At 41.9% G+C, this 26,626-nt stretch overlaps 1 protein-coding gene across 11 annotated transcripts in view; it reads left to right on the top strand.

Moving 5' to 3' along the window:
* CELF4 (CUGBP Elav-like family member 4) overlaps window positions 1–19,306 on the top strand; it is a 720,179-nt gene extending 700,873 nt beyond the window's left edge. For 9 of the 11 annotated variants that reach the window (XM_074855364.1, XM_074855362.1, XM_074855363.1 and 6 more), the window contains one exon: window positions 17,037–19,306. The gene's annotated coding sequence lies outside the window, so the exon portion shown is untranslated. Of the gene's footprint in view, window positions 1–15,074; window positions 15,125–17,036 lie in introns of those variants that run through there. The other 2 variants (XM_074855355.1, XM_074855356.1) reach the window with 2 other exon arrangements.
* Window positions 19,307–26,626: the final 7,320 nt, after the last annotated feature.

Raw genomic sequence — 26,626 nt, 5'->3', positions numbered from 1 at the left:
AGCGTTGATCAGTAGGCTGAAAATCATCTGGTCTTTTTGCCACTGACCTTTGAGAGCTACTGCAGAATCATGAATTGAAACTGTATGGGGTAGTGTTTGGCACTTACACTGTAGGTATAAAGAAAAGGGAGGCTAAAAAACTCCATGAAATTTACTCTTCAGGTGAAAACTGCTACAGGGGTTGACAAGAATCTTAATAAGGGGTTGCAGAGTGCTCCATCAATGTGAGCACCTTAAATTGATGTCCTTATGGTTTGGAAGGCATATACAATCAGCTGCACTAGAACACTGTTTCTCATTCCCATAGTTATACCCAGTGATATATCAAATGCAATAATTGCATGTTTGAATAATTCATGGGTATGGTAACTTTGGCCAGATACAAGTAAATATCAAAACTCTGGTCTCTGGAGTGTTTGATTCAGCAGAGAATCAAAGTTCAGTAGCAGAGAACTAAAGGTTTATGGTGTAAACCCTGTTTCTCAGGTGTCTTTCGTTCTGTCCTGTGACTGCAGTTAGAGAAAAGACAGTTTTTATTTCAAATGGTTCATTTTTCCACTTAGCTGAGCTTCATCCAACCTTTTTGAAATATTAGGTAGAAGGCTGAGTTGGAGGGGAAAGGAGAACAGCAGTCAAGTCATTTCCCAACCAAGAAGCACAGTAAATGAAAACTCAATGCTCTGTCTGGAAAGGTACTAACCACAACCAGGCAAAGTTCTCAGGCGGCGTCAATCACCAGCTCCCCTGAAGTCAGTGAAGTGACACTGATTTATGGCAGCCAAGGATTCAGGTCCACTATTACTTATTTAACTCTGAATGTTCTCCTAGCAGAGATGTTTCAATTATTTGCAATTCTAGAGGGAAATGCAATGTCACTATTCTGGCTGCTCTGTATTTTTTAGAGCTGAGAGACTAAGGAATGAACATGCTTATCTCCAATCACATCCTTATGGTTTATTTTAAAAATCCCTTTATGCAACAATGACTTACAAACAGAAGAAATTCTCTTGCATCCCTGGAAAGCTGCAATTGTACACTCAAGTGATCCTCTTTAGAAAGCAGATTTCTCCCATTGTTGGGAGAGATATTCTCCCTCCCCACGTCTTCAGATGTCCCCTTTTTTCTGTATGGGACAGATCCAGTAGCTGGTCTGTTTGAAGCACCCATTCTATGCAGATCAGGGTAACTCTTTAATATCCTCACAGCAACAAGATGTCTAGCTTTGAGATTTCTGGCTATATGAGGCCCAGTCTTTGAAGTCAACAGTCACCTTTTAGTTTCTTTGGGTGTGCTGTGGACCAGAGTCCTGGTTGTCATGGTAGCGTGCTATAATACAATATCTGTCTTAAAAAGCAAGTTGTTCCAAATGAAAATAGTTTTCATTACCTTGATTTCTAAGGATTTGGAAATGATTGAGCCATGAAACCCACATGTTGTACAGTCAGCTACTAATTTTTCTTTGCTGGATAAGATTCTCTTTTTTTGTCCTCTCTTGAAGCATCTCCACTCATCAATAGAGGTTGCATCCCATCTCCTGTGACATGTGATGAGTGAATGCTCTCCATGGCCTTTATTTCCGTCTGTGCATTCTCCTTGCATGGCACATATCTCACCACCATGGCAGACTGGGCGCTGGGAAAGGGAGCCAGGCAGGCAGCCCAACAACTGCTTTAGGAAACTGGGCTGTTACGTGTCGATCATTGAGATTTGGTACTTTCAGAACGGGGTGTATGTGAGGGTTTTCTGTCTTCTGCTCTTAGCTTGCAAAGGCATTATGTGGTGCAGATCATACAGACCTTGTTAGAAAAAAATCCCATCAGGAATCCCCAGGTCTTTTCCCTGTTCCCCCTGGAGGCCAGTGTAATGCAATTTAGAGAAAGGTGTACAGATCCTGATCCAGAGTAAAGGAATATCTTGCTCCTGGAGAAGCGTTCCTAAACTTAAATCTGAATGTAGGAATTAACTTCTCAGTAGATGGCTTTGTTGAGGACCACACTAAAGGACTGTTAGTAAAGGCACACGGACTGGCACCATGGTTGGTTTTGGGGTCTTTTTCAGCACAGCCCCACTTCCTGACAGTCTGGTTTCTGGTACTCACCAGTGATTCCTGGAAGTAACGGCAGGGTGATGCTTAGGATTAAGATGAATATAATTTCTTCCATCAGAAATGCTCTAGAATAGGTTGTCCTGAGGATCACAGGTAGCTGGAGAAGTGCTGGGTCTGCCATTCAACTGGGAAAAAAGATATGCTTTAAGGGAGCGATGATGATTTATGCCAGCTAAAGTCTTATTGTGGGATTTGGCCACTTACGCTCAGGGAGCAGAAATCTGCTTTTTCTCTACTGATCTTTCAAATTGGCTCTGTAATTTTTCCCCAAGTTATGTGTGTTCAGTGTGTTCTGTCGATGTGAGAAGTGGTAATGTCACTCTGCTAGGAGTTTTATGGTTCACAGAAGGTAGGATTTGTATTGAGATAGACAGATAGATGGATGTTTGGTGCCTGAACACAATGTATTACAGAGATTGACCCAAAATTTTCAACACTAAAATCCCAAACGATAGACTGAGAGGATCTCTGCCTGGGAGATTTCAGATGGATTTTATCTCTTCTCTCTGATTAATACAAGCCTTTAAAAGCATATCATCCCTGTCCCCTTGCCCAAATAATTGGAGAAGATCAGAGTAAAGAAGAATCAATATCAAATAAGTAGTCTACATTTTCTCAGGTGTCAATGTAAAGGAGGTCAGACATGGCACACTGAGAAGGGAAGAATACACAGTTAGGGGGGTCTGTTTTACATTCAGATAAGGATTGTTCGTTGTGACAAAGGAGAAGGTGAATCTTGCTGCCCAGGCAGTTGGTAAACACAGGGAAGGTAGCAGTGATGCTCATGTCCCACTGACAAGCCAGGCTCAGGGCCACGCTGAGATCTGGGCTCTCTCTGTACATGAGGGGGAAATGGAAAGGAGCAGAAGTGCTGGCTGAGAGGAGCGGTAGGGACACCACCCTGCCAAGCTGCCTGCAGAGCCTGGAGCTGCCTCCTAATGAACACGAGCGGCTGGTCACAACTGGACATGAGCTGTTCCCCATTTGTTTGTGCTCCTTGGAGTGGTGGGGATCCGCTCTCCATCAGAATAATCCAATTGAACAAAATGATTCATATTAGCAAGCACATCTGTCTGAGGCCAAAGCAGAACCCTGGTGTTAGTTTAATAAATGACATTCATTAAACTCAGCTGAAAATATAATCTGGAGAGACTGATGGGGTGAACAGAGCAAAGAATAAGCAAAAGGAGTTAGCAATTATCAGATGTCATTTGTTCTACTGGTACCATGGAATTGGGGCTTGTTTGCTGAAATCTTAATTTCATTTTGCTGAGGCAGAATCCATCAGAGAAGTTTGTGTTGCAGCTATGGTTCCTGTTTGTCAGACCTTGGTAGGGAATGGGGCATTTTTCTTTTCCCCTTTCACCTTTTCTACAAAACAGAACACTGAAGGAGCACAGAGCTCAACAAGGACAGGAAGAATGAAGGAAACAGCCTTGCCTTTGCCACAAAAATACTGCTGAGTAAAGTTCCCTGTGCTGCAGTGCAGGGAGCATGGGCAGCACCTTAGGACAGGGACCCTCCACTTTTCCAATGCAGGACCAGTGATAGATATTCCCAGATCCTCTGCCATTTTCCCTCCATACCAAGGAGGTTTGTAAAGACTCCTCATTTGGCTTCAGGAGCATTTTATACTCTATAGATGCCAGGGGAAAAGACTACAAAGGCTAGGATCTTCTTGGTCGTCAGGTCAGGGAAACTCCTAGCAGCTGTGCAGTGGTGGCCACCCAAGGTGGCTCAGTGGTGTTTCATGGAGTACAGGGGAGGACACATGGATACTGAGATGCTCCAGACATCCCACACGTTCAGAGCTCAACCCTGCTGGTCCCGGGCTGCCTCCTTCAGGCACAGCTCACGCCCAGTTGCCAGTTTGCTCAGATGCTTGGCATTAGCATTCCTGGCCATAAGTCTTCACACAAAACATTGAATCCAGAGGGCTTGCTTTTAGGAGGGAGAGCTGTCTTTCTCATTTCCCATTGAGCAGAGTCAAGCTTCTTGGGCCTGACTTACAGCAATTTACGGTCAGCACTTGAAGATTGGAGTCTCAAGCTGTTTTTTGTCAGTTGCTTTGGTTTTCTTTAGTTTTAACTTCTCCCCACAGGTATTCAAATGTTCTTTGGTGTGTTCCAGAGGAAAGCAAGAAAGGCTTTTATATTTATAGACTTGCCAGGGCAGTGCTCAAGTTCCAGCCAGTCAGAAAAAATCAAAAAAATAATGGAGGAGAAGGTAAACCTTGACCTCATAAGCTTTCAGCGTTGATTAGTTTGTTGGTGTCAGGAACCTTTTCTTGTTCAGGGCAGACTAGCTGTGAAATGATTTTTTTTCCCCTTCTCTTTAATCTGTGTCCTGTATTCCCATGGGGAAGGAGGAGCCAGTACCTGCCTTCCTGGAGTTCTGCAGCAGAGGAAGCAAGTGAAGAGACTTGCACACCAGCAGCAAGGGACTGGGGTTTTTTTTCCAGACACTCATCTTCTCAATGTGCCCTTTGGCAAGAGACTGAGTACCTTCAATTTCCCTCAAAACTGTGTAAGAATTTGTTGCAGACATGAGCTGTTCTGCAGATGGTCAGAGGTTGTTCTTGCCCTGGAGAGTGTGGGAGAGGGAGAGAGAGTTGCAGAGATAGGCAGCATCTTTCTGACATTTGCCATGGACTCCACCATCACTAGAAGGCTTCATTAGCAGCCATGGAAGTGGGTGACACATGCACTCAATCCCACCTCTACCCCACCACCATTCCTCACTCAGGTAAATAAATCCCTAGCCCTTAGGCACAGGGAGGAGCATAAAGCCTTAAGCTAAAGTGAGCCCATCATTTGTGTGAGACTGGTGAGAAACTTGCTGAATTCACTGTAGCACAGAAAGCCTCATCTGAGATCTCACTCATGGCTCGTGTGAAATGAGCTCTTGGGTCTCACCTTGGTTCCTCCTAAACACATCTCTGTAACATATAATCTTTTATTGCTACCAGGCTGGCAAGTGCATTTGAGAGCTAAGGACTGGAAGAGGGAAGAGAGGTGAGAGGCTGTTGCACCCCTGTGGATAGCTTCTCTAGGCAGGCACACTGGCTAGTGAAGTTTCTCCCTGCCAAAGTCTATTCATGGTCACCTTTCACAATGTCTTTGTCCTGTTGGTACTAAAAATGTAAAAGAAAACAAAATAAACCAAATCAAATTTAGATATATATAGTCTTAGAAATAATAAGTATAGGTATTAAACCTCTCAGCAGTTCTTTTGAGATCCTTTGACAAAATTTCAGGACCTCAAATTACTGCAGTATTTTTCTAAAATTCAAACGAATGAGACCATTAATATTAACATTAGGGAATGAAATTACAGGGCTAGGATATGAGGCTGGAACATCAGACACCCCTCTACAGCTTATGGTCATAGCCACACTTAACTTTTAACTGCAGCAAGATCAGCTGACAGGGTTACCATTTCCAGATGCTCAGTGTCTCCTCCACCACCTCACTTCTGCCAGTTGAATGGCTCATGTGATAGCTTCCTGACATGTTTAAAGTCAGCTAGACCAGCAGTGACCTGCTGTCTCAGTCATTTAAGGTGAACAGGTTGTTTTATTAAAAATTTATTATAAAGCAAAGCTCAGCGGTAGAGCTGAAGGGGTCCAGCCTTAGGGTTCAGCTGTGTGGGATCAGGGGATGATAGCACTCCCAGCCAGCACAGCTGCAGGCACAAAGGAAGCTTCACAAGCACAGGCTGTCCGAGGTGACAATGAGCCAGAAACTCAAAGGACTAAGACTGATCAGACTCTTCACTGGATGCAAATGGAATTTGGGGTTGATTTTCAATACCTTTTTCAAAGCACACTGAAGTAATCTTATGAACAAGTCATCATGGGAATGAAGAAATCAGCACATTGGTTTTCAGTGTTTTCAAAAAAATTTGGTTTGTTTTGGATTTATTTTTAAATTCTCAGACAAAAAGTTTTGATTATTTTTTAGGCAATCATAATGTTTGACTGATCACCTGCATTTTCCACCAAGAAAGGCTTTGAACAAAAATGTGATCCCTCTCTAAATCAGAACCATATAAATACCTCAGCTATAGCAGTGAAATGACTCATATACATAAGTCACATACATAAGTGTTTTCAGAATCAAATTCTGAGATACTAAAACAGCCAAGAGCTGTGAATTCTTCAGATAAAAACCACACAAACTATATGGAGGAATTCTTGTCTTATCTTTCTCAAACTCAGAAAAAGTTATCGTATCCTTAGCGAAAGCATATTGTTTCAGAAACATCATAGAGAATGTGGCTTCAGGAAGGGCTTTTTTTTTAACAAAAAATTAATAACATTTAATAATTAATAGAACTATGTAAGCTTATTGAGTCATCCCAGGCTTTAATCAATTTGAAATATTTGGGGCACCAATTTCCACCTTACTGCTCCTCGCTGGAGGTACATTAGAGTTTTAGTGCAATTAAAACGAAGCAGGAAATATTTTTAGCTAATTGCACTGTGCACCTTGAAGGTAATTTGAAGCTGCAGGCAAAAAAAATAAAATATCAGAAGCAGTAATTGACTGTTGCAAGCTGGGAGTATGTGTTCCTGGCTGCATTCTGATTTAGAGGGGTACAGAGACTAGGCGAGGTGCTGGAACAGCCTTGGCAGAAGGGAATGTTCCCCTGGGGAATGGTCCTATTATGTATCACAGGGAAGCAGACCCACAAGTGTGACACTTCACATGGGAAATGTTGCAAGGTACAAGTCCTGACATGCAGGGCAGGAAGGAGTGTTTTCTGCACTTGGGAATTCTTGCATGATCATGGGGCACAGGGTGCCCCTGCCACCCCAAATCCAGGCAGGTCAGGTAGCTCCCAAGTCCAGCCCTGCCTCCAGCCACCAACACAGGACCAGGGTTGGGGGAGTCACTGGGAGGAGAGATGGAGTCTCCTCCTTTTCTGGATGCAAACCCACAGAAGCACCACCCCAGTAACTCCTTTTTGTTCCCAGTGAAAAATTACAGACCAAATTCCTCATCCCCAGCCTAGCAGACAGCTGTGGGCTATCATGTCTCGTGGCAGGCACTTAAGCCCTGGGTAGGGTGTATCAGGCAACCTACTTGGAGGTCAACGGTCATCATAACCTGCTGAGATCCATGAGCTGGGCTTGATTAGGTGTCTTGAGATCTTCCTAGGAGGTGCTGTTGTCTGGTGGGGAAAAGGAGAGGGGGAATGGGCATAACATCTCTATCTAACCCTCAGCAACAAAGAGAGTGAAGCATCAGGTTCATCAGCATTTTGATAAGCTCTAGTCAATCTACAAAGGGATAAAAGCAGAACCAGAGGAGATTGGGCACAGAGTTTCGCTCACAGCTTCCCAATTAGACTTGGTTCTCAACCATGTATATTTTTTTAATTAAACTGTTGGTACAATGCTCAGGAGATAGCAAACTCCTTGAGGCCCCCTTGTAATAAAGAACCTTTCATTATGTGCAGGAAGGTAGCTACTACACAGCTTAATTTCCTCTCCCACCTAATGTTCACTACCAGCAAAAGCAGGAGTGAGCACTCTGTACAAGGCAGGACAAATGCCCCTCAGGGCACAGGACCCACTGAGCTGCCACCAGGTGTGAAAGAGGCTACAGGCTTTGCTGGAGAAGTAGCCACATAACATACATTTGACCTCTACCATCCATCACAACCATCCTACTTCCCAAAATGACCTGTGTTTATTGCATTGACCTTTGCCTGCAAAGCTCTTTGTTGGTAAAACACAGCTGAGAGAGAAATAGGCAGCCATGGCTATATTTGCATGAGCAACTAGATTCTGAATGTTGCCATAGAGGACAACCAGCGCTGTGACCGCTCAGCCCTTACCCATTGCTCCCTACTGCAACCCCGATGCTGGGCAGACTGGAGCTCTCTTCTGCACCAGCCGACCCTTCATCCCCACTCTGTACCACCCCAGCCCCACTCTCCCTCCCACCACACAGCTCCACATCTCTTTCAGGGTGTCTCCACCACCCCACGATCCCCATCACACTGTCAGCACCTCTCCTGCCACCGCTCGGGGACAGGGTGAGAAAAGGCAGTACCGTGCAGGGAACCAGTGACATTTTCTGACCATCCGGGCTGGCTTCTCCAAGAGCAACTGCTCTGTTGCGGTGCCTTTTCATCCACTGCTTGAGACTAATGGCTCTAGAAAAATAGATAAATCAGAGGTGACACAGCTATTGCTGCTTGACATTTTTTCATCAAACTAGCTGGGGGAGGAGGGGGTGACCAAAAAGTGACATTTTGACCAAACTGGATGTTTCCACAGCAAATTTTCATTCTAGTAGATTAAAAAAGAAATGCCAACAGCACAAAAAAACAAAACTGTCTTGATTAAAAATGCTGGCCTTCAAAACACTAAATTCCTGTTAAAAATGTACTGGTTTCCAAATTGATTAAAAAAAGACAAAAATTAATCTTCTTCTGGACACCTCCCCCACCCCAAAATTGTTTTGTTTTTTAACTAAAATATTCACAGGAAAGAAATCCAAAATAATTACAATTTTCCCCTGGAAAATAATTGTCATTTTTCAACTAGCTCTTCATGTAACATAGTTAAATGAGAATAATCCTAGTAAAAACACTGCACAGCAAGTAAGTCATACGATTATTTGAAAGATGGACATTACAAATTAAGAGCTAATTTTTATTATCACCTTTAATTTATACATGGGAAAAATGAGGCAGGGTCATCAAGCATCTGAAAAAAACCCATGGAAAACATTAGTATTCGAAATGCTGTACTCCCATCTCCCTGTTAGAATACATTAGCTTCTCTGTCCGTATATGTGTAATTGTCTCTGTTGATATGTATGTATATATAGTACCTTTGTACGTATACATATGTATGATACGTATGTGTGCATATTCATGTATATAAAGACTCATATATACTGTCTCCTTTTTAACCTTCGGATGTTAGAACTCAAGCATCAGACAAAAACATTCTTTTTTATAATTTTCTTTTGGTTTTTCTTCTTCCTCAAAATAGCACCCCAAGAGTCCAGGTAAATGCATTGATTTCTAGTGTAAACGATCAGGCATCATTTAATTCCAGCATGGATGCAAAATCCCCTTCACTACACTGCCCTTCCTGCTCTAAGACATTTGGGCTCCCAATCTTGGACTCCCCATGACAGGCTTAGCAGCAGTTGTCACAGGGATGGCACCCGTTTTGGAGACCTCTGGCTCCTTCCTCCACCTCTGCCGGATAGTCCAGGCAGGAGCCGGAGAAGGGGATATGGGCGCGGGCTAGTATCGGGGTACGGTGAAGAGGAGGGCTGAGGCAAAGGGAAATCAGAGCTATCCAACATTGGAAGAAAGTTGGTGCAGAGGCATAAAACAGAGAGAGAAATTGCTGTAGAAACAAGAAGAAAGGCAAGGGAGAAAAACATGGGTTGGAATTTTAATAATATTGATCAGCCTCAGAGGCAATAGCTGTAAAGATCTGTCACCCATAGGAAAAATATCTCCACTGCCTTGCTCTAGGTGTGCTTGGGCACAGGCTCCAGCAGATGGAAGAACAGGATCCTGACTGCAGTTTTGAATGGGCTCACAAACACACACACACATGTGTGTGCATGTGTGTGTGTGCAAACAGAGACTAATGTGTATTGTATAAAGGTAAAGAAGTCTACATACGTGATGGGCACATGAGCAATGTTCAGCTGTGATCAGAGGCTTAGGTGTGAGCACAGGAGGTTGCCACTTCAGTGCTGGAAAAAGTGATGGCCTTTGAGTTTCTTTAGGGAGAGATTCCTTGCCTCCAAGACACCACAGAGAAAAGGATAGAGAAGGTGATCCATGGAGACATGGCTAGGAAGGATTAAGGGGAAAGACACAGTAGAAATCATGAGGAACAGAAGGCAGAACTTCACTGGTAGCCCACCATGATGGAGGCAGTGTTGTGCTAATTCTGTGGTCCTGTGAAGACACAGAACAATCTTGCACCTGTATCTGGTTGCATTTGCAGGCTTAGCAGGTACATTCATACCCCAACAGCAGGTAAAAGCACTGAGAGGTGTGTGCAAGATGCTGCACAAACCTAGCAATCCCTAGACTATATGGTGAATGTCACAGAGCACAGGATCTGTGTACTTTTAAAGATCATCTGCATTATATTAGTTCATAAAGTCTTTGGGAAAGACCTGTCTTTCTCTTGCTTTCAAAAAGACAGACACAAATCTTGCTGCACGTAACAGCTTGACTTTGTCACACTAACAAGAGTAGTGATCCTTCTCCCACTGATGCCAGGGCAGTTTGCCATTAACACCAGCAACAGACAGGGCAGATTCCTTCCTGCTGTGCACAGACCTGGATTCAGGCTCTAACTACCCACCAGGTTGGTAGTGTAAATAGGACCAAAGCTGCCTCTGCATCCTATTCTCTATACTCTGGTAAATCCGTCCTTGGAAAATGATCCAGTGGTCTTGGCGGTATAGCCTAGTCTGTCTCCAGAGCCCTGTGTTTATGGCTGTCAGGCCTCAGCAATGACTCAGCCCTGCGTGTAGCAAAAGGAATATAGATGAAGAGCTGAACAACTAGAATCAGTTGCAAGGGACATCATTGCTCTTTAACAAGGCCATGTGTGTGTAAAGTAGGGATGGAAGGTATGAACAGATTGCCATTAAATGTCTCTTCTGGGGTAACCACACAGAGAAGCTTTCCATGGGTTGCTAACTTGACCTAAATCACTTACTGAGTGGCCTTAAATTTCGATTCTAGTCTTTGGAGAGTAAAAGAGACACCTTCAAGTCCCATTCATATCTTAGCTAAGCAGAATCATTATTCTTCTTCAACTTCATGGACTTTGCAGATTTTAGGGTAAATGGACTCCTAAGTTGAGTGTTTATATCTGGATGAGATGAGTCCAAGCCAAAGACTTCTGGGGGAAGTAAATCTTACTCTGGCTTAAACACAGACAATGAATGTCTCCCACATTGCAGAGCTGATCCATACAGCCTGGTAAGAAGCTGCTGTTAAAAACTTTCCTGTGACAGAGCATTAGAACTAGTGCACTGACAGCACAGGTTACAAGGACATGACAAAAGTTACATTTGCTCTAACCAAGACTTTGAGATTCATTTCCCTTGATATTATAGACCTACACTGTAACTATCTCCTTCACAGCTAGTTATAACCACAAGAGTGATATAGGCTCCTTCTGGCCATGGGACATAGTCTGATCTGGAACAGTCCCTTAGGACAAGTGAATTGGGACCTACAAGCCCTGTCTGTCTCCTCTAAAACCAGCCTAGAGTAATTTGCTCAGATGGAGATGTCTGCATCTTGAATTCTATCATTAGGACTTTAAGCCATTATATCTATCCAGTGTGCAAGGAGAACAGTCTCAGGCTCTACTTAGATGCTTCAAAGAAGCAGCTGGTTTGAAGGAATATTGGCATTTACCAGATGCATTTGGCTATGGTTTGTTCCGTGGAGCAAGTTATTGGTCAGTGTTACCTGTGGCAAAAATACTTTGCATAATCTGTTCTTGGGCACAGAACCTAACTGCTTGGGAACCTAACTGCTCCTTCTTTATCTCTAGGCGCCACTTCTGAGCTAGGGTGTATATACTTGTCTTAATAACTTTAACACTTTTACTCACAAATTTACTTTAGCAATACTCAAAGTTTATACCCATTCCCAGCAAAGTGAATTGCTTTTCTTGAAACAGATGAGTTTGGCTGGTGTCCAACCTATCTAACACAGATGCCTAACTTGTCTCTCAATTTCAGGCTGCTGATGAAGCAGTTCTCATAAGATAGGTATCTAACTCCTCTGCCTAGTCAACAGAGAAAGGCATTTGCTTCTGTAGCCCTCCAGAAGGAAAGTCCATCTGCCCAAGTTTAAGACCTGAAAAAGAGATTGTGCACTTGAAAACCTATTTCACGTAACTCACTCAATTGACGTGCATATATTATCATTTATTACAAACCCTACCTAAACTCAGGTAAATCATCTCTGCGGGCAGGATATGTTCCTAGAGACCATCAAAGGGTCTTCTCTTTTCCACTGACTCAGTAGGTGCTGTAGACCCCTGATTTAGAAGGACAGCTTCATTGGGTTCTTGAAATACTGGCCCAAATTAGGCAGACAGGATACCCAGATGTTGACATTCATGTGAAAATACATTTGAAGGGGGCGGGGGTGGGGGGGTGGGGGGGGTGGGGCAGAGGGAGCGGGGGGAGAGCGGTTGTTGTTCTTTTAGCTTCAGCAAGTCCTAATTTTTCACCTGTACATATATATGTTTGTGTGTGTGTGTCGCATCCACAGTGTCTGAGGGTGTGTGTGGAGGACAGGCAGAGGGATGGCAGTACCCGCTTCAAAGCCACGGGTCATTGGCAGACCAACCTGGTCCTTCCTGCTCCACCCAGAAGGGAAAATGTTTTCCCCAGTCAAGGTTATGTCAAAGAACCTCTCCTCAGAGAGGTTTGAGAATTACCTGGGGTTAGCATCCACATCCAGCATTGCCCACGGTACTGCCACCCCTGATCCTGCAGCCAGTGCCATCTCATACTCCAAACCCAGACAGGACATGTGTGTTGCTGCCATTTCCCAGGGATAGAGCAGGATATTACTTGTTCCACCAGATCTCTCCCATTCCCACTGCTCCGTTCATGTGAGCAAAGCCTGTTAGCCCATTTTCTCGTAAAGCCTAACCCATGCTGCTGGCATGGCTTCAGTAAGGAAAGAGCCAGATTTTGCTATGATGGTGCTACCAGCTGTCCTTCCTCCCCCACCTGCTCTTTTTCGTGTGGCATGACACAACCAGAAAGCCCTGAGGTGTAAGAGGCTTTTTTCTCTTCCTAATGCACAGCCTGGACCTGTACAGTTGATGCTACTTGTTCTTGGGTACCCAGTGACACAAGTGACAAAAGCTCTACCCTGAGCCATCTTCAAAAATAGAGTTTTCTCCTTCTTGGCTTGTGAAATAATTGTAGACCCAGACATTGCATCTGCCTTGGGGGTACCAGTCTATTACCTTCACCCAAATTCCAGGAAACTCAGGTTGATACTTTCAGCTCATCGAAGGGCAGGGCATTGAGGCCAGGCCATCACAAAGGATTCAGCTCCAACTAAGACAACTGCCAGCTGTGGGAAAAGTGTTGAGCTGAAGCCAGTGGTCAGATCAGGGGCTTAGTTCAGCATCATCTCTTGTCAGCTGAGCATAACTGCTGTAACCACAAAGCATGTTTCAGCTCATAAAAAATATAGAAACAAACAAACAAAAAAAAAAAAAACAGAGAAAGAATTTTCTCTAGCCAGCGTGCATGACTTCAGGATGAGAACTGCCAACAACATTCTTGTGACACCCAAATGCAAGGTGAAATTTCAGTCGTGTGCAGTGACTTTTCAGAAATAGGCTGGGAGGAGAGATATGAGCCCTGCCAAGGGGATAGAAAGGCAATACCTGAAGAACAGGGTGCAGAGCTGCTGACTGAGACAAGTGTATCGTTCTGTGCAGTGATTTTTGGTGTTTACTGAGGCAAAACTCCCTGGGCCAGTAAAGGAACATTTTCCTTTGTAAGAAAGGAACAGGGTGTTTCTGGAGATTGTAGAAACCAGCCCCTGGCAGTTTCTTTTTTCTTTTCTGTTTCTCTTTTTCTTCTTTTTCTTCTTCTTTTAATTCTTCTTTCTCTTTTTCTTCTTCTTTCTCTTTCTCTTCTTCTTTCTTTTTTCTCTTTTTCTTTTTCTTTTTCTTTTTCTTTTTCTTTTTCTTTTTCTTTTTCTTTTTCTTTTTCTTTTTCTTTTTCTTTTTCTTTTTCTTTTTCTTTTTCTTTTTCTTTTTCTTTTTCTTTTTTTTCTACTTCTTTCTCTTTTTCTTTCCCTTCCTCTCCTCTCCTCTCCTCTCCTCTCCTCTCCTCTCCTCTCCTCTCCTCTCCTCTCCTCTCCTCTCCTCTCCTCTCCTCTCCTCTCCTCTCCTCTCCTCTCCTCTCCTCTCCTCTCCTCTCCTCTCCTCTCCTCTCCTCTCCTCTCCTCTCCTCTCCTCTCCTCTCCTCTCCTCTCCTCTCCTCTCCTCTCCTTTCCTTCTTTCTCTTCTCTCCTTTTTCCCCATTGTTTTTTAAATTCAGGCCAGAGCCAAACACTAAAGGAGTAAATGTCCTTCTTTTAATGATGCTGATTTAGGGACCATCTTATCATCCGAGTCCTCCTACAAGTCTGCTTCCCACACCATACCAGCATTGCTGTGTTCGGAACCCGCCATCCTGTGAACTGCTAAATGGACATGCAGCAACCAGCAGTAGTTGCTTTTCTTTTTTTTTTTTTTTAAAAAAATTTTTATTCTCAGTAGCCAAAGCAGCTCTTGGTCTATTACTCCCCCATGAATTTAAACTTGGGATGTAATCGAATTAGAGCGGTACCTGCTCCGGAGTCCATCCGAGGAAAAGGAAAGACTCCCAGAGGACTTTGGCTAGCCGTCCAGCAAAGCCCAGGATGCTGGGGGTGGTGCGGGAAAGGCCGGTGCTAATGAAAGCATTCTGGTTGGCAGAGAATGTATTTATTTTCCAGACTTTGCAAACCGATTTGTGTCTGCGCTCATTCATTCAGTGCATGCTCTCCTCAACAGCTGCTGCATAACGTTCTGTTACTGTTCACTGTTGACCGTGTGTCTACATTTAAGTGTGTGTTTTATGTGTGTGTTTCTGGCTAGGCCTCCTCCTTTTTCTTCCTTTCTTTCTTTTCTTCTTTCTTTCTTTTCTTTCTGTTCAGTTAGTTTGTTTTGCTCTCCTTCTTGTTTCATTTTCTACAGTATAATGGCAAGTATTTCCATTAGATCTTCTTGACCAATGCTGTGTTTGTAATTTTTTTTTAATTATCATTTTTATATATATCTTCTTTCCCCACCTTTCCCCTTTTCCACACTATATATAAATATATATATATATAAAAAAAATCTTTTCTTCTTTTGTCATTCAATCAAATTCCAACAAAACCAACCAAGAGCCAGTCAAATCCACCACAGTCTCGCGCTGAGCTAGGAAAAAAGTTCACGTAATGACATGAAAGTGGAGAATACAGTCCCCCAGGCCGTAAGTTCAAATCAACTCGAAGTTGAAAGTGTGACATGATGGCGTCATGTAACAAGCTAAGAATTGGTTGCATGACATGCCGTCAAGTTTCGTGCAGGTGCCGTGATTGAAGCATTTTTCTTGGATGTTGTATCAGTTGATGATTGGCCAGTCATGATCACATGTGCCTTTTTTGACTTTGTGCTGCCACAATTTTTTGCTGTGCTCATTTTCGTTTCGTTTTTGGTGCTTGCAGTGGTTTCTTTATTTGTCGTTTGATTTCTCGTCAGCGTTTTATGCTTCTTTAGATGTCACATAGAAGGAAAAAAAAAAGATGGATTCCTAATTCTTTAGAAAAAATGGGATTGTTATAACTACAGATAATTTGGAAAAAAAAGAGAGAGAAAAAAATGCGTGGTTAATTTTTTTGCACTGGAAATCTTGTGATTTTATTTTTTTTCCGGAGAATTGGGGGCCTTTTTCAATTGACATCTTTTTTTCCCCTTAGGATATTTCAAATCACTCTCCAAAAATTAAAAAAAAAAAAAAAAAACAAAAAAAAAACCAAACCAAAAAAAATCAAAACAAAAACCAAAAAGGGTAATGATAGTAACAGTAGTTTGAAACCTATAGCAATCCAAAAAAGCAACCCCAAGAAAAGCCTCATTGTATGTCTTTTCAAGAATTCCTAATTCTAAGGTTCCGTATTACAGCAACTCCAGCCAAAATTAATTGCTCAGGGGGAGGGAGGGATTGTTTTGAGTGGGAAAAAAACCATCCAGATCAAAAACCAAAATGCATCTTTTTGTTTACAACTGAAAAAGGGTCCTTGACGAGTGTTTTTTATTTTTTTTATTCTATTATTATTTTTGGTGTTGTAATTGTTTAGACTGCTGTGTACGGTTTGCTGTTTGTTGAACCAACAGTGTGAAAACCTGCCAGCATGGATTGATATTCCGCATGACACTTTTCCACCAGAGTGGACCTTTTGCAGTTTCTAAGTTTCTTGATGTAATAAATCACCGAGTGTGTAAGAAGAACCTGCTTGCTAGAAAGAGATAAGAGCTAATCCTTAATGATTAAGCATCCTACTTAAATGTCAAGCCTAGTCGGATCATGATTACATTTTTTTAAACAACTTTTTTATTTAAGAAATGTTAGCTTTACATTTTTTTTGAAAAAAAAAAAAAAAGTTTATTCCAACAGTCTTTTTTTTTTTTATTTAACCTCCTATAAATTGCCTGTTCAAAGTCCTACTTTCTGACACTCACAAAGGAGTAGATGTTATTGGCAGCTATGTCTCCACAGAAAGCTCATACACTGTCATAGATGGCACCCTATTAAAATGTAGAACTATTCTTTCTCGATGCCTTTCACACTACAAAAGCTCGCCAAGCAAGATTGTGATCTGGCATTGTAAAGTGGCACTTAAAAATAATTAAAATGCAGCTATCTGCACATACATAGTGATACAGATTTATGCAGACATGCCCTACTATTATTTTGATTTATTATTATTATTATTATTACTCTTAGGAACAATTATATTTTTCTCTATCATGATCGTGACTACCTTGCTCACTTTGGGTTTGATCCGGTTCTCACTGAAGTCAAGGGGAATCTTTCTGTTGACATTGAGTGGGAGCAGAATCAGAGCCAATGCCTCCAAAAGTAAAACACCAAACCAGAAGCCCCATCCTGTCCCAATTGAAGGGAGAAGAAAACACCCATTACTTTCAACAGGAGCAGGATTGGGCCCAAAAGAACAGGCTCGTTTTTAATTTCATTTTCATTTTTTAGGTCTTTTTTCCCCCTGTCCCAAATACCCCCCCACCTTCCCTACTTCTCCTTCCCCTTTTTGATTTAATTTGCAATGATCTTCTTCATTTTTTTAGGGCAGCAGCTGAATGGGCCACATTTAGGAAATAAAAAAAAAGTATATATATATTAAAAAAAAAAAAAAAAAAAACGTGAACTGTTGGATTACACCTTTGACATATCAGCAAATATCAATCAAGCTGAAGACTTCAGACTTATTCTCTCTTTGATTGTTTAGACTGTAACATTTCTTCAAGAAAAGTATCACATCTGCTGACTTCGAAGGACATGCGCTTGAAAATAAACAAAAAAAACACATAAGTAAAATCAGAACAGGAACAAGATCAACCAGGATTTCTGAAGAGACACTGATATCACCACAGCGGCTTTTCTTCAAACAGGAGATGCAAACCTGGATACTGAAAAAGGAGTGCCTGTTTGCCACCAAGGATGCAGTTACCATGCTTGACCCATGGTAACAGTCACTAAGCATCTTTATCTGTCATTCCTTAGCTATATAGGGACCAAAGGACAAAACTTTTTACCGCAGACTTGTAGCTGTATGTAAAATATGGAAGTTCTTTCCTTTTCTCTGAGCTGTTCCTAAAACAGTTTTTGAGAGCGATTATATGAAATATATAAAAACTAAAAAAAAAAAATGCTTAAATGCTTTTAAAACGGCAAGATAATAGTTCTTTGATACTTTGGGAGGTTCTTTGGTTATACATTAATTAGAGTCTATGAAGCTTTCATATGGTTTTCTGTATAATACGTAAGGATCGCTCTGTTAAAGGCAGGTAAGATGGATATCTATGAAAAGCAAAAAAGTAAATAAATAAATACATAAATAAATACATAAAAAGGCATAGAGAAGAGAAAGGAAAGATGGTTGATAATAAATGGAAAACACAAAAGGTTTGTAAATGCTTCTAACTCTCCCCATTTAAAATCCTAATAGTTGTACAGAATTTAAAAAAAGAAAGTTTAAAATACCTATATAATAGAAAAAATTAGACAACATAAAAAAAAAAAAAACAAAAAAGCAAAAAAAAAATAATACTACATAGAAGTTAGCGTTAATGCTAAAAACAAAGATGTTGTAGAACTGTAATTTTTGTAGAGTTTAGATTGAGCATAAATTCCTACTCTGCCAATTGCTGTTGGATGCTGTTATTTATCGAGGAGAAAAAGGAGAGAAATGGCTATTTTGGCAGCTTTTTTAACTGCAAGCATTCCAGCTATTAAAAAAAATAAACAAAACAAAACTCAATTCTGTAGACAATGCAAATGGGAAACAAAACAGCTGTCTTTTTATCAGACGCTAGTTCTAACTTGAACAACAAAACACAGCTAAACGCTTCATGTCTTCATGATCTGCTGTCCGCAAAATTCCCATCATCCTATGCTTCAGTAGCTTCCATATTTGCTCTAGAAACCTTCAGGACAAGGGGTTAGCCTAGAACCTTAATCTTAAAAAAGAAAAAAAAAAAAAAACACAAAAAAAAAAAAAACCAAAAAAAAGAAAAAAAAAGAAAAAAAAACCAACATAAAAAAAAACCAAAAGAAAAATAAGAAGCAAAAGTAAAAAGAAAACACAATCTCTTTGAAGAATTTCTGAAACTGTTTACAAGGAATTTTGAAAAACAGGGGGATGTTTAAAAAAAAAAAAAATAAGATGCTGGCTCTGTTTCTGTAAATAAATTTGCATATTTTGTAGGACTTTTAATTGTAATGATAGAGAAAAAACAAGGAAAACTATTTAATGAAAGCACGATATTTATCTTTGGTAAATGACTTTAGAGCAGTTAAAAAATAAGACATTGCTTTAAAAGATCTGACTCAGAAAAAACAATGAATTATTTAAGAACACATATATTTTAAAGTATATCATATTTATTACAATTTATTTTCACAATCTTAAAACTTGATTTACATCATTCTCACACTTGTTTGCATCGACTGAGCAGTGTGATAATTGTTTCTGATTCTTTATTATGTTTTACTCTGTTCTAATGTTCGTTTGTTTTTCTTAGTATTTTTTATCTTGATCTTGAACTTTCTTCCTTTCTCTTTCTGTTTTGTTTTTTTTTTAATTTTAATTCCCTACTGGGCCTGATCTTCCAGTCCTTACTCTGTCGGAACTCCCACTGGGATGTAGCGGGTATTTTGCCTGAGTAAGGACAGCCAGACTGAGCCCACAGCTAGGAAGTACAGATGTGTAATGCAGCTGCAGTTCCATACAACTGCTCTTTCACTCTCAATTCCCTAAAACTCCTTGTAATCTTCTGTAATTATTGAATGACGCTTTCCAGCTTAGCCCTAAATAAAGCACAGTTTAAAAAAAAAATGCCATGTTCTTTACTTCTTGATGGCTTTCCTTAATGTGTTTGCTTTGAGAACAAAATGAATCTATTTCAACTCTTTCATTAATATACATTGTTTGAGTATCAGAACAAATCCCTTTGTTATATAAAACGTATCTCATTGGATTGAATTAATGACACTGTTTCATTTAATGTCTGCTTGATATTCTGCTGTGGTTTACCTTAAACCTAGTAGGTTAGAAGATCAAATAATAGTACATACAAATTAGAACATTGTAGCTCCCATTTGAAGCCTGTTGTTTGATTTCACGCTCATGGTTTTTTCATGCTGATAAGTATAGAGGCCAAAGCTTGGGACATTGCTCCTTTTGCTGCTTTGGGAAAGCCTTGTGAAATTCAGCAATCTCCAGAGATGAGGTTCAATTTCTTCCTGAGCATCCCTCATGTCTTGTCTTTTGAATGATTATATTTTTTCCCCCTGAAATGGCTGTACCACATCAGCTGAGGTGAAGCTGGGGCTGAAATCAGGAGCCTTTGCATTTTCTTCCTGATTCTTGCGGCCACATCTGCATTTGGACAAGTGGCACCAGCTAAATACATGTCTAAATGAGGCTAATGGTGCTTGTCCATAATTTGAACTCCACAGATGGAAGGAGTTCTATTAGTAGAAACTCCTATTATTACTATTATGAGTTACGAATATCTATTCAGGGCTACAGAAATAAATGAAATGTAAATCAGGTGATGAATAAAGGAGGGAATATAGTCAGTATTTTCTTTTCATCTGAAGGTAAAGGCAAATACAGAAGAGCACATACATCAATCCAATCTCTGCCTTTGGCAGAGAAGATGCTCTGTAGAAGGCTGAGTAGACTAAAGATGTGGTATTGGCCTCAAATGTCACTGAGCTAGAAAATGAAGACTAGACCTCCAGTAAGAAGTTTTTGCTCCAAAGACCATTCAGCATCCTGCCCTGAGCTGTGGTGATTAAGGGAACAAACAGAGACACATCCTCTGACCCGGGCCAGTTTGAGAATTAAGGGGGTGGTGGTGAAGATCACCCTTAAGGTGGTCTTCCTTAAGGGTCCACCCTTAAGGAGGAAGGAAAGTACAAATAGGGAAGTTCTATTTTCCCACAACAATTGTAGCACTAAAAGGTGTTGCCTGATTCCCTCCCCGTTTCTCAGGCTGCCTTCCCCACTCTCCTTTGTGACCCTAAAGCTCCCCAGAGCCCTTCCTTAACCACCTTAAGGTAGATGCTATGTATCTGCAGTGGAGGTGATGTGTCCTGATGTATTTGCAAGGACACAGCCATATAATCTGACCAGAATGGGCTGCATCCCTGGGACATCCAGCTGGGAACACCTCTAGCTGCTGAGAGAGATGTGGGCTGTCAACTGACGATTGTGAGACAAGATTTCAGAGTATTGTTTCAAGCATCCTGCAATACACAGAAGATAACATATCCAGTGCTGGGCAGCAACCAGCTCCCAAAGGGAGGCCAGAAAACACTGTTAAATCTGCCTTTATCACCCAGGTCTGTACCCCTAAAAATATTTGACTTTACAAAGACACTGTTGTGTATACTGAATTGGGAAATCTGGCTATGAGGACCAGCAGGGACAACCACTGAAACCATGCATGGTCCTCACCTTTCTCCCATTATACTGCAAGGTCAAAGAGTGGGTAAATCTCCAAGTCCGATTCCCAAAAAGAACAGAGGCACCACAACACTGTCAGCCCACTGGAAGTTCATTTACTTTGGTGTGCTGCGGAATAAAGCACTGCTGTGACCACAATGCTGCCTGAACTAAGTGACGTTTACTTGCCACACTCAACTCACTGGTTATGGTAGATACACGGATTAAAATAGGATGGGCTGAAGCACAAATGCAGATATGGCCTTATGGTTGATTTAAACACCCTTCTATGTGTTGTACAAACATACCAGCCCTGTTTTAAGATTTAATTGCTTGTCATACGGAGAGTCCATGCTTCGTTCCAAAGGAAGTTCACCCCTTTACACTATAGGTGCTGTAAAGCAAAACAAATAAAGCTTTGCAGCGTGGGCCTGTTTTCGCATGGTACTGCATTGCTGAGTCTGGAAAGTAGCCAAAGAAAAAGCCCCAGTCTGAAGCAATGAAAATTAAGAGAGAGGCCAAGACAACCTAAAAGCCTGTAGCTGCTTGCCCATGTGTACCACAACACAGCAGATTGGGAACACTCTTATTACAGAGGTTCAAAAGCCACGGACTGTTTGATGCTGACTCCTCTCTCTTATTTGTAGCTGTTAAATCACATTACATGAAACAAAAGGTTTATTAAAGGTCAAACATCTATCTTTCGCCGAGGTGCTCCTTGGCACTGGTGTGATTATACTAAACTACAATCTCATCCCCATGAATAGCTGGGGGCAACCTTTGGTACAAGTACAAGGCATGGTTTGCAGTCATTTTTTCTGGAGTCCCATGGAGACACCTCAACAACTAATCACATTTCTGTCTCTAAGAAAGCAGTAAATCCCTTCCTGGAGTCACTTTTCCATATCAGCATTTCCTGACTTAGCTGCAGAGCCACTCTTCCTTTGCACACTCAAGAGGAAACAATTCCTCTCCCCACTTCCACCCCATCCCCATCTAGACAGATGTCTGTTAGACAAGTTTCTTTTATTAAGAAATGATCAGGACTTTGAATGAGGCTACAGAGCTCTGCTTGTTTTCTTTTCATGTAACTAGCACGGTGATACCATTTGGAAATGTCCTTGCGAAACAAGGTGAGGACTTTTCCGCCTTGAATATTCCAGTTTCCAACAACACATTTCCCCTGGTCCCGAATACATCAGCGCAGTGATCGCCCCACGGGTATAGAAGCATACAAGGTGTTCACATTTGTGGTCCCAGGAAGAACTCACACATCACAGGGGTTTGGCAGATGGGGAAACACATATCACTGGGTGCTTCAGTGCAACGTGCAAATGCTGCCCAAGCAGCTTACACAAACTTGTGCACAGCATCCCTTGGAGAAGGAAGTTGCTGATGCTGTTGCCTAGAACGGTCCCTTAGCAAACTTCTTTTCAAACTACCTGGCTTGTTCTAGGACTCCAGAACCAATCAAATACGAACAGGCCACAGTCTCAAGTTAGTCAGCTGTAGAGTCTGAAAATGCTTTTTGGAATAGCACTGCTGTCCTATTTGTTGAGGAAATCAGCCCTTAAAACAGGTTCCAATCCCATAGCTTCCCTCTCACTACAGTAAGCACTCACAATAGAACAAACACATCCCCCAAAAACATTTGGAAGGTGCCAAATCAGAGTCCTTGTGCTCCATTTATTAAGGGAAGGAGGTCATGCTGGTGTCTCTGTGTTGGAAGGGACCTCTAAAAGTCATTTAGTCCAACCCCCCTGCAGCAAGCACTGACAACTTCAGCTAGATCACGTTCCTTAGGGCCCTGTCTCTTTGCACACTTGCACTCACCACTAGTATTGTACAAGGTTTTGTCAGTGCCCACCCAACCTTAAACATTCTCACATTGCTACTGACAAACCTGTATAACACTATTACTGGTAAACACAACAATGGGTTCTGGTGGTAAGAAACACCTTAGTAGCAAACGTCCTCTCTCCATGGGATTCATAACCCGTCCTGGATTCTGGGTCTCGATCTGACAGTGCTGAACTTGTCATGGACTACCTCAAGTGAGCACAGACTGGGAAAGGAGGTTCCTTGCACAATTACAGGTAAGCATGTCCTTTTCCTGAAAGTAGCAGCCTTGCAAGGTGCAGTGCATTCACATGAGATACGATACGCACAGGTTCAGATTCTTGATCTGTCCAGCTGGAAGCTGGGATTTGACCCCTGAGACTCCCATGATGCAGAAGATGGCCCTGATTATACAATCACAGAACAGTCCAGGGAGGTATTCACAACTCCTCTCATTGATCTGCCTCATTTTGTTTAAAAGGTGGAAATAGAAATGGAAATGGGGAGTGAATGATATCACAACCTCTCCTAGGACACCCAGGCTCCTAACACTGCTCCCATGAATGTCATGCACATTGTACAGCACACAGGACACCTCACCAGGAGAAAGGGACACAGACTCCTGGCTGCTCATGGCACTCTCCTGGGTTGTGTACATTGTTGGGTTGCAGCTTTCAGCTTTTAAAAAGAAGACCTACAAACCTGCGAGTTTGCAGACAGATGGTGAGTGGGTGGGTTAACTCTCCCCAGTGGGGAGTCACCACATGACATCCCAAAAATGGGCACCTCTCCTCCTCAGAGAGACAGAGGCTCTAAAATTCTCCTTACCTTTTGTGGCAGATTGGATCATGTGTTTTACTTTTTACATAAACAGCACGGAGAATGCAATTGCCTAATTCAGTGTTGTGAGTCCTACCAGAAAGCAAAGCACCCACAAATTAGACATCATGACTGTGATGTCTCCTTTGTGAGTCCCTCCTCCGGAGGGTAAGGGAGACAATTCCACTTCAGTGAGCTACAGAACATACTCCAAAACTGGAAAGGTTGTCAGAAAGCACATTGCACACAGATCCTCCTACCAACTCCTACAAGAAAAGGTTACCTTCTTTCAGCTAGAACAAAGAGCTATTGAGTGAGACAATGGGCCTACCAGTATGGGTGAACCGTCTGTCATCAAGTGTTAGACAGCAATATCTTTTTTAAGCCAAGCCAACAGAAGCCCCCAGCCACTGTTACAGTGGCATATAAGCACAGATGCAAAGCGTCAGCCCAATTTTTACTTCTTTTAACTCCTTCTGGTTAGTCTTCTGTTATTGCTGGGTTTTGTCACAAGCCGAGAGCATGTCAGAGCACATGAATTTTGCACAGTAACCATCAAACTAAAACTTTGCACCATATTTCACACAAGTGCACTAGAGTTGGCTCTGGGCACCAGCCTGGTTTGTTTTAAGGGCAGACAACGAGGAGCCTGATGACAAAGAGATACTCGTCCCCCTGGACCCACGTCTCTCAACCCCAGGAGACAACTATCCAGAACATGTGCACTAGTGTTCCACAGCTCAAATGCCAAAGACAAAGGGGCCTGAGTCCCTGTGCATACCTCTGCTAGCTGATAAGCAGCAAGCAGCCAAATCTGGGATATGAGAAGACAAGTGATTTTGGACTGAGACACATAGCAACCTGAGAAGAGCAGATTGGCCCTATGTGTGGGACCAGTTATTAGCCTCCTCTGCCCAGTCTGAGCACCACACTCAGGAGATGGTTTAGGGGGTGAATGTCAAAATTCCTGTTCTGATGATTGCATTGCACAGAGCAGTTCAAGCCAAAACAGGATAAAGAACGAGAACTACCTGGCTCTGCAGATTAAGCTCTTCAGTTTAAGCAGCAGTTGTCTTATTATTTATACCTTTTATTTATAACTTTCAGTTTCCAGTCCAAAAGCCAGATCTTAAAGCTTTACTAAGTAAATATTTTCTCTCCTTGACTACCAAGCTTTTGCAGTGCTGGGAGAGAGCTGAATTTGGGTGAAATACTGGACATTTAAGGTGTTTTATTCTTCTGGAGGTAGGGAATCTATGTAAAGCAACACACTTACCTGAAAGACTTACAGTCCAGATCCAGTTTAATTGGAGACTGGGGAATTTTTATTCCATGAAGGGTCTGATACCACCAATGCTAAATTTTACGAAGGGTTTTCAACTATCAAATTTAACGGAGCACTCCCTCCCCACTAACTGCAAATGGTGAACAAAATTGGGCAGAGGTCTGTACAGCTGGGGTGAGAGGACAAACTTGGCCTGACTGGACCCTGCTTTGCCTCCATACCAGATCACTAGTGATAGCTACTTGTCATCCAGCTGGTCAGTAAAGCCTTCCTCTGTGAAATCTTTTGATGGTCCTAGACCAGTAGGGTCTATATCCCTGCTCATGAGCCCAGCTGGTGCTTTTGTACACTTTTAGCAAAGAAGCCAAGAAATGAGTGAGATCTCACTTCTCAGGGATTAGTCCTCCAGGGCCTGAGCACGCAGATTCACCTATCTGTCCCACAAGAGATGGATGAGTGGTCATGGTCAAGCATTACACCTGGCTGAATTAGGAAACACTTTCAGTGCAGATGGAAACCACCAAATCTCAGCTGGAAGGCAGTAACTGAAAGAAGCCAAGAGCAGCACAAAGTAAAGCAGATTAAGCATGGTTTGTACTTACCATTTGAAATAGCCTCAGAGAGTGCACACATGGTCAGGTTCTGCATACTGAAGTGCTGGAGTTTCTGTGCATCTCTTCCCTGAGCTGAGCAGTAGTGACTTTAAGCCAACAGGCTTGAGGTGTGTTAAGGCAAAGAGACCATAGGTTCACAGAAAGCAGGTTTCAGGGCTGTCGATCCATCTTCTCTCACTGTTTGGAAATGTAAATTCAAAGACAAAGACAAATATAGATCAGTTCAATAAAACACAACTGGAATACAAGCCAGAGGGGCAGCTATTGGTCATCATCACCTGGCAGGGACAGAAATTATATGAAACAGGGACTCTGAGAACTTCAGCCATTTGGCTGTGGGATTAAACTGTACAAAGTGACTGATGTGGAGACCGAGTAGATATGATGGTGGCATGGATCACTGCACATGCAAAATAGATAACAAAGCTGTTATATGACCTGTACTGGTTGCTGTGAAGTTGCACAATTTTCATGGTAACTAGAAATGCAAACGAAGAAGGCACTTGGTTCCTCAAATTTTCCAGTGGCTGGTCCTTTGCAAAGCTCCTCCCAGGTTTTTGCAAGTGCGGTTGTCAAAAGCACTCAGCAATGGCCTCTTTCTGCAGCAAAAAAAAGTTAATAGGAACATTTACAACTGCCTTCAGTGAACACCTTACAAAAGTCAACAAGAAGCTGCAATTTCTTTCCAACATAAAGGTCATTTAGCATTGGATACAGGCATTTTAGTGTGTCAGTGAAGCCAGAATATCCTGTCCCAACATGCCCATCTTTTACCCAATAAAAACACGATTGGTGTGACAAGTTGTAATAGACAAACAGCTATGCTCTGCCATTCTTCTGTGTGAAAACCCCTTTAGACCCTTACTTTATCAGGCCTAAAGTCATTCCTTTGGCAATAAGATCAACAGAAACCTCTGCAATTTTCTTCCAACAATTAAATTATTTATGAGCTTTGAAAATAATCCCACTTTGTCTTCTAACCCTAGTTTTGCATATATACATGTCTTTTTCCATGTCAACCCCTGTGAATACTTCAGCTAAAATATGCATTCATTAGAAAAACATTTCAGGGTATTTTTTTCTCTCCTCTTTATCTACTTGTTTGAATACGTTGTAAACTTGATTAATGTTGCCTTCTAATCTCTT

This window comes from Strix uralensis, chromosome Z, assembly GCF_047716275.1.
Source record: "Strix uralensis isolate ZFMK-TIS-50842 chromosome Z, bStrUra1, whole genome shotgun sequence".
NCBI classification, from domain to species: domain Eukaryota; kingdom Metazoa; phylum Chordata; class Aves; order Strigiformes; family Strigidae; genus Strix; species Strix uralensis.
Note: the sequence above shows the minus strand (reverse complement) of the source record. Positions and strands in the feature narration are given on the sequence as shown.